The 12,403-nt window shown below is 54.7% G+C and overlaps 1 protein-coding gene across 10 annotated transcripts in view; it reads left to right on the top strand.

The window, feature by feature from the left end:
* Nucleotides 1-12,403, top strand: part of ADARB1 (adenosine deaminase RNA specific B1) — a 117,029-nt gene that overhangs the window by 22,274 nt on the left and 82,352 nt on the right. The window contains exon 1 of one of the 10 annotated variants that reach the window (XM_082393752.1): nt 2,083-2,861. The exons of the other annotated variants lie outside the window; for them this stretch is intronic. The gene's annotated coding sequence lies outside the window, so the exon portion shown is untranslated. Of the gene's footprint in view, nt 1-2,082; nt 2,862-12,403 lie in introns of those variants that run through there. 10 annotated transcript variants of the gene reach the window in all.

Raw genomic sequence — 12,403 nt, 5'->3', positions numbered from 1 at the left:
CCCTCGCCCCCTTCTTGCTGCCTCTCTCTCGGCTTCTGAGGAGAAACCCACCCAGGGTCGATTCCAGGACAGTCATGAGAGCCGAGGGGAGCCTCTGGGGACACTCGTCTGGGATTTGGGAGGAGTCCCCCCCACTGTGTTTCCTGCAGGGAAGGGGCTGGAGGACTGGGTTTCCTCCGCAGCCCCGAGGTGGGCGAGAGCCGGGGGACAGGCCCCTTCAGTTCTTCGGAGAGAGTGTTGTTCACCGCCAGGTGGTCCCAGTACCTTCTCTTTGTTAGTTGATAGCGAAAGAGCATAGCTTTGCTGGAAAAGTGGAGGTGGGCTTGGGAGCTTTGCTGGAAGTCTGGGGTGCAGAAGAGGAGGCCGGCGGAGGGTGTGTGGGCCACCGCGGGTCGTGGTGTCTGTTCTGAGAAGTGGGTGAGCCACTGTGGCGGGGGTCTGCACCCAGAGTTGCGGTGTGGAAGTTTCGATGGTGCAGGCTGGAGAACCAGTGTGGGTGGGGCGAGGAGGTGGCCTGCCCGGAGGGAGGTGATGGATTAGGGCAGGTGGAGAGCTTGGGCACGTTTGGGGCTGCGCAGGGTGAAAGGGGGGTGCCTTTGCCCGGACAGAGCTTGCAGGAAGCCAGCTTTGGCGGCGGGAGGGCCGGAGCAGCAGGTCTGTCCTGGACACGCAGCTTGGCTGCTCCGGCGGTTTTGCTTTCCCACCTCCGGCTCCCCAGCGGTGCTCTGGGCCCCCGGCCTGCCAGGCAGCATTGGCACCTCCCTCTCCAGGCTGACGTTTCACAGGCGGCCCAAACTGAACATTTGGAACCAATCATTCTATTTTCCTAAATTTTCTACCCTTTTTCCTCCCAGTGAATATCACAACACCCTCAGTTGCTAGAAACACTTAATTTACCTTTTTCCCCAAACCTTATGTTCAGGGTTTTAAAATATATGTTAAAAAACTCACCTTTAAATTGTAAAAATTATTCAACATACAGAAATAAAGCAGCAGCATTTGAAGGTTCTATGAGACCATGTATGTCTGATCTCTGGGTCATTCGTGGGGTGTGTAGGAAAGCAGAGTGCACAAGTGGGCTTACTCACTGGGCCTGGATTTGGGGATGATCTGCCGTCACTGTGTTGGCCCCTGTCACTTACTGTCCCCAAGTCAAATGTAGCCACCAGCTCTTAAGAGAACTTGCAAGTTACAAGAGATCTGTTGGTGGGAGACCTGGCCACTACCCATCACCCACAGTACAGAGAAAGGCTTTGCACACCACCCAGTTGTTTTTTGACTTTATAATTTAATGAACCAAAGTAAAGGTAAAATATCTTTTGATTCCCAGGTGCCCAGATCTCCTGAGCCACATCTTCAGTTTGCTGGGATTGTCCCATCTCCTTTCAGTCTGTTCATGGAGTGGGGGGAGGTGTGACCTTGGCGTCCATGTGCTGCACACTGGTGTCCGTGGGGTTCTGCTTTCTGGGTCCGTTTCTGTCCGTGAGGTCGAGGCGTGGAAGCCGGCGAGGCGCGGGCGCTGTGTCCACGCTGGGCAGGCCCTGACGTGGCGCGCCTACCCGAGGGCCAGCCGCAGAGCGAGTGGGCCCAGCGGGGCCAGCAGGGCGAGCGGGCCAGGCACAGGGCTCGGGCCGCGGGCTTTGAGCTTGATGCCGGGCAGGGCCCGGCTCTCCGAGGTGTTGCCCTCCGGGGTCGGGGTCGGGGTGGTTGCACTGTCCGTGGGCTCCGTGCAGGTCTGCGCGGGCAGGAGCAGGGCCACCAGCAGTAGCAGCACCGGCGTGGGCGGCGCTGCCATGGCCGTGCTCTTTGGCGCGTCCCCGGTCTGGTCCGGTGGGGCGGTCGCGGCCGGCGCTGGGTGAGCCTGCTCGGCTGAGACCTTTTGGGGGTCCTGTCGGGCGAGGTCTGGGCCGCTTCACCTGGCGAACTCGCGCCGGCTGCGCGCCCTCCCCCTTGCGTTCCGGAGCCGCCGTGCTGTGCCCCGCGCGCCCGGCCCTGGGTCAGGGGCTTATCAAGCCGCCCGCGCCAGGCCCCTCCCACCCGCGCCGCCCCCGCCCGTTTCCTCAGAAACCCCGCTTCAGATATTTTAGGGGATACCGGAAAACCTTACCTCCTAAAGTATACACACAGAGTTTTGGTTTTAAAAACCTTGAAATTATACTTTTTCTTAAGTATGCCTGTGATATAACTAAAACATTTTTTGGCTAATGCTTTGGTTTTGCTAATGTATAACATTTACTTCCTGCTCTGGAGTTTAAGGGGTAACTCATTTCTCAAGTAAATCAGGGATCCTTTCGCTTTGGGGAGTTACGGTGAGCCCCACCATCTTTCCAGCTGTAAAACTTCTCTCCCCAAGCAAAGCGTGTTGTGAAACTTTCCAAATACTGTGTACTCCACAAAAACATTTGAATATTTTGGGTGCTCGTCATGTTAGTAGACCAGAGTCTCTGCTGATTGTTAAATGGGAAAAAGAGCAACTTAAAATTGTGTAAGAGAAAAAGAGTAGACGCAGTGGAATGTCCTTTGCCAGACTCGGTCCACTCTAAAGCAAGCATGCTTTGTGTTTATTTTTAGTTTAAATCAGAATTGTTAGTATTCTTTTTCTTACTTAGATTTGGTCTCTACTTGTTGACAACACAAGGATTTAAATTTTTTTACATTTTTAAAAATTATGGAAATAATACACACCCTGGGAAATAATTATGCAGGCAGTTTAAAATGAAAAGCTGAGGCTTCCTCCCGCATCTCGCTCCCTGCAGGCAACCCTTTCCACAGGACCACCCAGTCAGTGTCCGGCAGGGGGAAGCCAGTCCCCCAGAACAGAGTTGGGGTGCTGTTACCACAAGGAGGAAGATGGATTCAAGGTAGGCTCAGCTAGCTGTCTGCCAAGTGTATTTTTTAATGTGTAACTGCATGCTCCATAAACGAGCATATAAAAAATAGTGAGGGTTCCTTTCTAAGACTGCAGGAAACACCCAACATGATCCTGGAGCCCCTGATAGTGCCAGGAAGTATGGAAGTGCAAAAGAATACCAGCCCCCATGGATGGGTGTAGCAGGGGGACAGTGGAGCCAACCGAGGGAGCTGCCAAGGGCCAGAGCTGGAGCCGGTTCAGCAACAGAACACAGTCGTATTGGATCGTGGCCCGAAGTATAAAGCAAACACCCACGGGTCCAAACGGACATAACTAAGTGATTGATAAGGAAACGGGGGAAGAGGGAATCTGCTCTGCGGGAGAATCCACGTGGTTCTGCAGACACTCTGTCCTCGGGGAGGGGAGGGGAGCGTCCCCCCTCGTTGGGTGCAGGATGTGCACGGCGACCTCCTTCCAGACGACAGTGGGGAAGGGGGGAGCAGCTGCACAGCGGAGAGACCTGACAGACTCACCTGCGCCAGGTGACCAAGGTCAGCGTCCACGGTGCAGGTCACGTGACAGCACGCACCCCGGACGGGACGTGATGAGAAGGGCCCTTCCCCTCTGTGGGCTTCAATGAGGGATGCCCTGAAAAATGTCTGACTGGCCCTCAAAACTGTCAAGGTCATTAAAGGCAAGAGGTCTGAGAGACTGTCAGAGCCCAGAGGAGCTCTGAGGGGACACATGACTACATGTCACGTGGGGACCTGGATGGGGTCCTGGGACAGCAGAAGGACACTAAGGAAAACTGAGGAAGTCTGAATAAACTACGACTTACTAGTTTCCTCGATAATAGTTTATTAATATTGGTTCATTAATTGTAACAAACACAGCGTACTAATGTAAAATGTTAACAATAGGGGAAAACGCGGTGGGTATGTGGGAAATCGCTGTGCTGTCATCTTAGCTTTTCTTTAAAATTGTTCTCAAAAATAGTCTTTAAAAAGTGTTTTTTAAAAAAGCTAATAATTCTGTAGAAACTCCTTTTGTGTCCTCACCCTCTGCCCTAAGTATCAGCCCAACTTTTTTTTTTTTCTTTTTGGCTGCGTTGGGTCTTTGTTGCGGCATGGGGGCTTCTCTCTAGTTGAGGCGTGCGAGCTTAGTTGCCCCGCGGCATGTGGGATCTTAGTTCCCCGACCAGGGCTCAAACCCGCATCCCCTGCGTTGGAAGGCGGATTCTTTACCACTGGACCACCAGGGAAGTCCCTCAGCCCGACTTCCGTGGCAACTGTCCGCTTGGTTTTCTCGTAGATTCATCACCTTTGTTTGTTGCCCTGGACAGTGTATCTTGTGGTTTTGCCATTGCAAACTGCACTCAGCAGGGAAGGGTCAGATCGCCAGCGAGGACTCCTGGGCGAGGCCAGGGTCTTAGTGACTGTGGGTTTCCAGGGACTTCACTTGCAGGCGTCCCTCCGGCAGTGTCTTCACTAAGTCACACAGGTTTATACATTTTTCAAAAGTGAGACTTTTAGTCAGTTAGGACTGCGGCCAGCCCCTTCCACTGGCTCCCCCCTCCCCCCCAACCCCTCCTGTGCTGGGAGGCCTTGGATGGCCTTGCACATCTGTTGCAAATCCGCCCAGAGGAAGCTGCACTGGGGGTGTGTGTAGTTGGATTTAATGGGACACAGGTGTGTGGGGCTGGTGGCTTCTGTGAGGAGTTAAGGGTGTCCAGGTGCCGTCAGCTTGGATGTTGGAGTCGTTCTGTGCAGCTCGGGGTGTGAAGGACCAGGGCCAGTGGAAGGGGCAGGTGCCCGCTGCACCCAGTGACCTCAGGACCCCAGAAAGGAGAGGACAGATGGGGGCAGTGGAGGCCCAGGTGGGGTCTGGACAGGGACTGCTTGACTGCGGCTTGGAGAGGGCGGGAGCGTGGAGGCTGGGGCAGGAGGGGGAGGTGTTGGAGGACAGGGTCCCCGGAGCTGGGAGCTGAAACCCTGTCCTGCTTGCCGGCAGTGGCCTCCAGCAAAGGCGAGGTGTCCGTTTTGCCAAGTGGGACGCTGTGAGGGGCTGGAAGCACAGGAGTGTCGGAGGGACAAGGGGGCTCTGCCTCGCCGGGCGGGCAGCCCGTGGGGCGCAGATGCCACACGCGGCCCTGGCGAGCATCCTGACAGCGGCCCAGGAGCTCTGCTCGGAGCTTCGCCTCCACACACGCTCCCCCGAGAGGCTTTCTGGGGTGACTGCCGGCCGCGAGGGGTCTCGGGTTTGATGACCTTAACACACAGGCTGCATTTCCCCCAGGGGGACATCCTCCCAAATGAAGGGCACGAATTCCGAGTGTAGGGTCGGCGGGCAGGGTGGAGTGGAAGAAACTCGCCTCCCAGCTGAGGGTGAAGGTGCCGGGGCGGGCGATGTCTGTGAGCTTGCTGGGTCACCTCCTGTGTGGTTCTTCTGCTGCCTCAGGTGCATCATTGAGCCTGCGATTTTCAACTTCTGACTGTGTCGTTTGTGTCATTTGTGTTTTTCGAGGAACGTTCGGTTTCATTTTGGCCCTTTGGGTGTGATAACCTAAGGTGGAAGGCCAGGTCTCTCATGCTGGTCACCTCGAGGCTCTCAGAGGACAATTAACTGAACACATTCTAAACGAGAGAACCCCTGAGAGTTAGCCCTAAGGAAACAGGGAAGTATTTTGAACGTTGTGCAGAATAAAGCACCCGAACGTTGTGTTGGTTCTGTGCTCTCTGGTACACCAGCTTTACAGGAACCTGTGTAAGTGGGTGTATTTCAGTAACTGACCACCTTTATGAAGACCCCCTGGGGCCTGTGGGAGGATGCGGGACCAACCGGCCTCGGAAGTGCTGAGACCCTTGCCCTGGCCAGGCTTTCTAGACCTGTCGGGTGAGTTCTCTTTTCACAGTAGGCCCTGTCTATAAATTTTGGCTGAAATCAGCTTCTTTGCTTTTTCAGTCTGTTTTGCTAGTGATACTGTTGCTTTTGTTCTGTAAAACAGCTGCGGGGGAACATCAACAGTCTGGTGTCCATTCTTTCCTGAGGAGAAAGCTACGTGCCATTTCACGTTTCAGGATTCTTTACTTCTCAGCTTGCTGACAGAGTTGTTCTTAGATTTTCAGCCGTTGTCAATAGTGTTTCAAGCTTTCAAAGCTGGTTGCTTTTTTTTTTTTGCTTTTTCACAGCAGTATTAATTCCTTTCTTTGTCTTAATTGCAATTGTATCCTGTAAAAACGGGCTTATTAAATTCCTTGGGAGGTTTTTTTTATAGGTCCCTTTCTCCACTTGCCTATGATGCCTGCTGAGTTTAAAGCCCTTTTCTGGGGTTTAACAAAGCTCTCTGTGTTCAGGGCGGGTTTTGGGCCTGTTTCATGTTGCAGCCTAGACTAGTGTATTAAGTACACATGTAGTCTGTCAGTTAACTCATCATTCTAAGTGTTTTCACGATCATTTCTCTACAGCCATCCTGATGCGTGAACTCGCACAGACCTGACCGATGCGGGGCCTAGATTAAGTTTCCTGGGTGTGGTCTCCATGGTAACCCCTGGAGAGCACCCGGGAGGCCGTGGACCTTTGGCGTGTTTGCTGACCCCTTTTCTCTTATTCTTCTAATAATGAGTGACTTGGGAATTAGAACAACAAATTAATAAAAAATGAATTTTCCCAGCAACATAAAAAAGTTCAGCCCACTTCCCTTTTACAGACCGGGTTACTGCGTCTGCGGTAGACTTGGGTCCTCCCAGTGGAAGGTGCCCCGAGCCAGGGAGCAGCAGGATGAAGGAATCCCACGTCCCCCGAGAGTGAGCGTGGTGCCGTGGCTCAGTGTAGGGTTGGTGAGGTGTAGAATTGCTGGAATACTACAGTCGTGGAATGGGAGTCAGAAATGTGTTTTCTATTTATTTCAAATTCTAATAGAAGTAACATTTAGAAATCTAAAACAATCTCTTTTTCAGGGTCCACAAATATCAGTCATTCAGTTTGTCCCACATGGCAGTTTTGTTTTTCTCTATGAAAAAGTCTTAGCAAAGGTTTAAATAAGAGCCAGAAAAGTAAAGAAGGTTTTATTGAAAATGAATTCTAGGTGCTCATTGGCCCTCCCCCCTCCACTTGTGCTCCCCACAGCGGAGTGGGGCTGGCGGTGGACCACAGGGAGGGCGGGAGGCGGAAGCTGCAGGAAGCACGGGTGTGCAGTGTGACTACTAATCACAGTGTTCCTACCGGCCAGGCTGCGAAAAGAACAGGAGGACACAGAGGCGTGGAGTTTGGACGAGAGGACGTTAGCCGTCCCTGTTTGCAGCTCCCCCAGCAAACCCGGGCGGTACTGTCCAGCAGAACCTTCTGCAGCGCTGGGGTGGGCTCTGTCCTCACCCCTGCACTGTTTGTGCGGAGGCCACCACGCGGAGAGAATGGCCCAGAGGATCAGTGAGGAGAGCAAGTCACATAACAAAGGAACCTGCCAGGGTAGCAGGAACACAGAGCTACTGCGCAGACGTGAGTGGTGCCGTTCACATACACAGAGCTAACCGCTTAGAAGTTACTGGGGAGGGGACAGCCCCTGTACCACAGCAGAATACTTAGGAGTAAACGGAATAAGCACTGCTCGAAACCTGAGTGGAGAACATTCCACAGATCCTCCAAGTCACAAAAGTAGCCTTGAGCAGACGGAAGGACATACCTTATTCTTGGTTTGGACGTCGCAGTATCACTGAGGTGGCGGTGCTAAGTAAGTTTACAAATTTAATGTGATTCCAATAAAAATACAAACTCCAGAGTCGTTTTTTTCCCTTGGGCTGGACACGTTGATTCTAAAATTGACAGAAAAAGAAGCATGCATGAATACCTAGAAAACTCAGAACAGAAAGGGCTAAGAAAAGGGCATTAACGTGTCCTGTAAAGCCTCTCTAAGAGAGGTAATGTGGTGATGGTGCAGGACAGACACAAATAGACAGAACAGACAGACCAGTGGACCAGAAGCCCAAGTACAGATGGAGATCTAGTGTGTGATTAAGAGTGCTGGGTCGGGATGAACTTTTGAAAAAGTGATTTGGGGACAATTGGACACCATTTTGTAAAAGACAACATTAGATTTATGCCTTAGACCATGTACCAATGGATCCGAGAGCTGAATGTGAAGAGGAAACTATTCGAGTGTAAGAAACATTCGTTAGTATAACCTAAGTGTGGGAAAGGCTGTTAAAAGTATAACTCAGAGTTTAGGGTCCACAAAAGAAACGATGGCGAAACTGATGACATTAAAATACTAGAGCGATGAAAAGCCTCTGCCCGACCAAAACAGCAACACTGTCAGTAAGGTCAGATGACAAAAGGTCATTTGTGAGAAAAATCTACACAACATGTCATTAATATTTTAAAATTGTGGGAAGTGAAAGGCCAAAATCCTGTAGGAAAATAGGCAAAAGGCATGAACAGACAAGACACACACACACACACACGTGTAAAAATGGCCCTTCAGCTTCACTGTGGTACCGTTTCTCACACATCAGATTAGCAGAAATTCCAAAGCCCTTTTGAAAGCTGTCACAATGTACGTGCTTAGTGGTGGTGAAGGGGCCTCTTCGGCTCCACAGAGAGCGTTGAAGTTCACGGTGGTTGATTCTGAGCTAACCCGCGGTTGGCTTTGAAATGGACCTTATGATGAAAGTGACAACTCTGCCCCTAGATTTCATTGTTGTTAGGTGCTGACCACAGAGTGGGCGTTTGGGAAGCTGTGTGCACGAGCTGCTGGGCCCCCGGGCCCCCTCACGGGCGCCGTCGGTCGCTCCAGGCCGTTTGTCCTTCCCTCATCCCCACACTCGGGAGTCCTGCAGCTTAGCAGCTGCTGCTCTGCTGCCCTTTGCCTTCGCGTGGCTCTGTGTTCGTTGTGGATTTCACACTCTGCTTGGCAGGAGGCATCCGCCGTGGGTGCGCAGATTCGGCGGCAGGGCGGTGCCCTGTCTGTGCAGTGCGGCCCCCCGGCCGTCCACGAGCCGGGTCACCCTAGGGGGCCTGCCCGCTCAGGTGGCCAGTGCGGAGAGCGTTGGTCTGTCTCAGGAACTTGACCTGAAGAAGTCAGACGGAGAGGAGGAGAGGCCCGTCTGCAGGTCAGAACCTCGTCTCGGGCTGGGCTGGAACCTTGCGTCCTGAGCCACAGGCCCGGCCCTCCAGCAGCCGTCTCACCGCAGACCCCCGCTGCTGGCAGTGGACTGCCTTCTCTGCTCCTGGGTTTTGGTTAAAGGCCGACTTGTTTTGATTTAAAAGCTGATTTTGTGTTCCAAGTGTGGACCTAAGAACACACGGCCTTTTCACGCAGTCTGGCGGGGCCCCATGACGCTGAGCTGCACCGGTGCTGCGTCCAGCCCTCCTGTGCCCAGTGGGCGGTGGCGGCGCGGAGAGCAGGTCCCGGGCCAAGGCCCCTTCCAGGCCGGGAGCCGCGCCCCTCTCCGTACGGGGGACGTGGGGGGCAGTGTCCGTCCTGCCAGCTGCCCGTGGGGCTGAGGCCTGCTTCTCACTGGGGGTCCAGCGTGGCCCTGGGTAGCTTCCAGCAGTGGGACAGCAGCCTCCCCGCCCCACGCGGTGAGACCATACCAGGGGTCAGCAGTGGGAGAGGGTGACAGGGCCCACCCTGTGGTGGCGCCGCGCGGACAGCTGCTGGACGTTTGCTCCCTTCCTCCCCCCCGGCACCGGGCAGTCTCAGCCCTCCCTTGTTGGCCACAGCCCGGCCCGGACCCCGGACGATGCACTTGCAGGGGAGAAAGCGGTGATTTGGGTGGATGAGGGGCCTGGCAGGTGTGCATGTGCCCCCTCTGTCCCCCTCGTCCTCCCCGCCGCAGTGCGGGGCAGCCTGACGTCCTTTACAGGCTGCGTGGCACCGCCCGTCAGAAGCTCCCATCCCTGGCGTCTTCCAGCTCTACGTGCCAGGCCTTGAAGCTTCGTTTCATTTTGGGGACCGTCTGGAGGGGAAGAGAGATGCCTCATCATGAAGGGGTGCCTCATCCCTGGAGCCACCTCCCCAAGTGGCTCTAAGAATTAAAGGGACGTTTAAAGCAGCACCACTAGCCACACGTGGCTGTTTACATTTAAGTTAAATAGAAACAAAAGTTGGTCGGCTCAGGCGCACTGGCCAGGGAGGGGTGGAGTGGGGACAGCAGGGGGCAGCTGGGGGCAGCAGGCGGCAGCAGGGGGCAGCAGGGGGCAGCAGGGGGCAGCTGGGGGCAGCAGGGGGCAGCAGGGGGCAGCAGGGGGCAGCTGGGGCAGCTGGGGGCAGCAGGGGGCAGCAGGCGGCAGCAGGGACAGCGGGGGGCAGCAGGCGGCAGCAGGGGGCAGCTGGGGGCAGCAGGCGGCAGCTGGGGGCAGCAGGGGGCAGCAGGGGGCAGCAGGGGGCAGCTGGGGGCAGCAGGGGGCAGCTGGGGCAGCAGGGGGCAGCTGGGGGCAGCAGGGGGCAGCAGGGGGCAGCTGGGGGCAGCAGGCAGCAGGGGGCAGCTGGGGGCAGCAGGGGGCAGCAGGGGGCAGCTGGGGCAGCTGGGGGCAGCAGGCGGCAGCTGGGGGCAGCAGGGGGCAGCTGGGGGCAGCTGGGGGCAGCAGGGGGCAGCAGGGGGCAGCTGGGGCAGCAGGGGGCAGCTGGGGGCAGCAGGGGGCAGCAGGGGGCAGCTGGGGGCAGCAGGCAGCAGGGGGCAGCTGGGGGCAGCAGGGGGCAGCAGGGGGCAGCTGGGGCAGCTGGGGCAGCAGGGGGCAGCAGGCGGCAGCAGGGACAGCCGGGGGCAGCAGGCGGCAGCTGGCGGGGGTGAAGGCGCAGAGCCGGGCGCGTAGGTCCCGGGCGCAGTGGCGGGCCTGGCTGCTCAGCCTCCCTCTCCTGCGGGGCGGTGCCCCCGTCACCCACAGGCTTTTTCTCCCGTGAGAATCCTGTGCTTCGCTGTAGAAAATCCAGACCATAGAGACGAGCAGAAGAAAACAAAAGAAGTCATCTTGCCACCCCGAGGAGACCGCAGTGACCTTCTGGGGCGGTGCCTCCTCGCGGGCTCATGTGGGCTCACGGACGGGCCTGCCTTGTACCCGAGACCCGGCTGGTTGTGTGCACGGCCGTGGGGCACACGTGGCGCGGCTGCTCTGCTCTCGTGACAGATCAGGGAGCTGAGGGGACTAAGCGGCTGCCGGGGGCACGGCTCCGGGGCAGAGTCTGGGCCCCGGGCTCACGTGTGTGTCACCGCACAGCCACGCCTGACCGCGTGTGTGTACATCCGAGCACGCTCACACGTGAGGACGGTGGCACCGCTGGCCTGTCGAGCGCTGTTTCCGTGTCGTGAGCCGCTCTCTTGGCCGGGTGGATGGTGTTCCTCCTCGCCCCTCCCTCTGGGTGCTGGTTTGTGCTCCTTCCTCGCACCCTCCTAGCACCTGGCCTCCTGGGACGGGGCCCTCCGGTTGTTGAAGAGTGCGGAGGTGGCCACAGTATTTTAACCCAACCGTGCGCCTTCTGCTTGTTTCCGGGTTTGCTGTTCAGACCAGTGTTTTGCTGTAGCTCTTAGTGTGCTTTCGGCTGTAAGTATAGAAAAGCCGACTCAATCTGAGTTTCAGCAAAAATAGTCAGTTTACTCCTGAGGTTTCCCTGAGTGTCCTATAGCAGATCATTCCAGAGCCGCTCGCCAGCCGCACAGTGAGGAGTTTCTCCTTCGAGCTGCGCAGTGGAAACGCGAGGCTCACGACCCAGCCCGGAGTCAGATGTGAGCGTGTATTTATATCCTCAGCCTTTCTCCAAAAAGCTCAGACGCTTTTCTTTCCAACTCTAGCTTTCTGCTCTATTAGCTAGTGCAGGGAGAAAAGAAGCTCAAATTAGTCAGTTTGCTTTGTATTTATTTTTACTTGGCCTTTTCACTTCCAGATTTTGAGAAGAAAATGTGAGATTCTTTTCTCTGCATAATTTTCTTCCTTGATGAGAAGCCACTTTGAGCAGTAGACTCTCTGAAAGTGGTGGAATTAACCTCAGGGTGACGTGGGCATTTTCCGTTCAGGAAACAAACTTTAAAATGTCGATCTGTTTACTTTATGAAGTAATTATTAATTCTTTTTTCAGTAAATTGGAAAACAGCACACTTGCATCCCGAGTAGCGCTTGTGTTTTCCACACAGTCCGGCAGGTTTCCAAGACAGAGGGACATGGGGTGACTGCTCGTGAGGACCATTTTGTCAAAGAGCCAAATGAGGCGAGAGTGCGTGGGATTTGTTTACCATTTGGTTTTTATTTATTTGTTCTTCAGGAATTGAACTAAATACTTGTCACTGGCAAGAATCTATTTTAATTCAAGTCCTCACCTATAGCACTTTGAGGGGTCATCCTAATCTATTTAAGCACTCAGCCATCCCTTTGGAAATTCTAACAGTCAAGGAGTTGCTAGCATTTATTGCACCTTTGATATTTCTATTTACAGTTGCTGTCAGGATTCATTTTATTTTGAATAGGTGACAAAATTTTGACCATTGTTAGAAAAAGGTAATAAACAAACACGTTGAATCTCATGGTATGCGTTATGAAAACAGAGGTTCCTGTCCTGCTTCACAG

This window comes from Balaenoptera borealis (genome assembly GCF_965194805.1).
Source record: "Balaenoptera borealis genome assembly, chromosome: 5".
Lineage (NCBI taxonomy): Eukaryota > Metazoa > Chordata > Mammalia > Artiodactyla > Balaenopteridae > Balaenoptera > Balaenoptera borealis.
The sequence above is the reverse complement of the archived record's forward strand: the minus strand, read 5'-3'. Positions and strand labels throughout refer to the sequence as shown.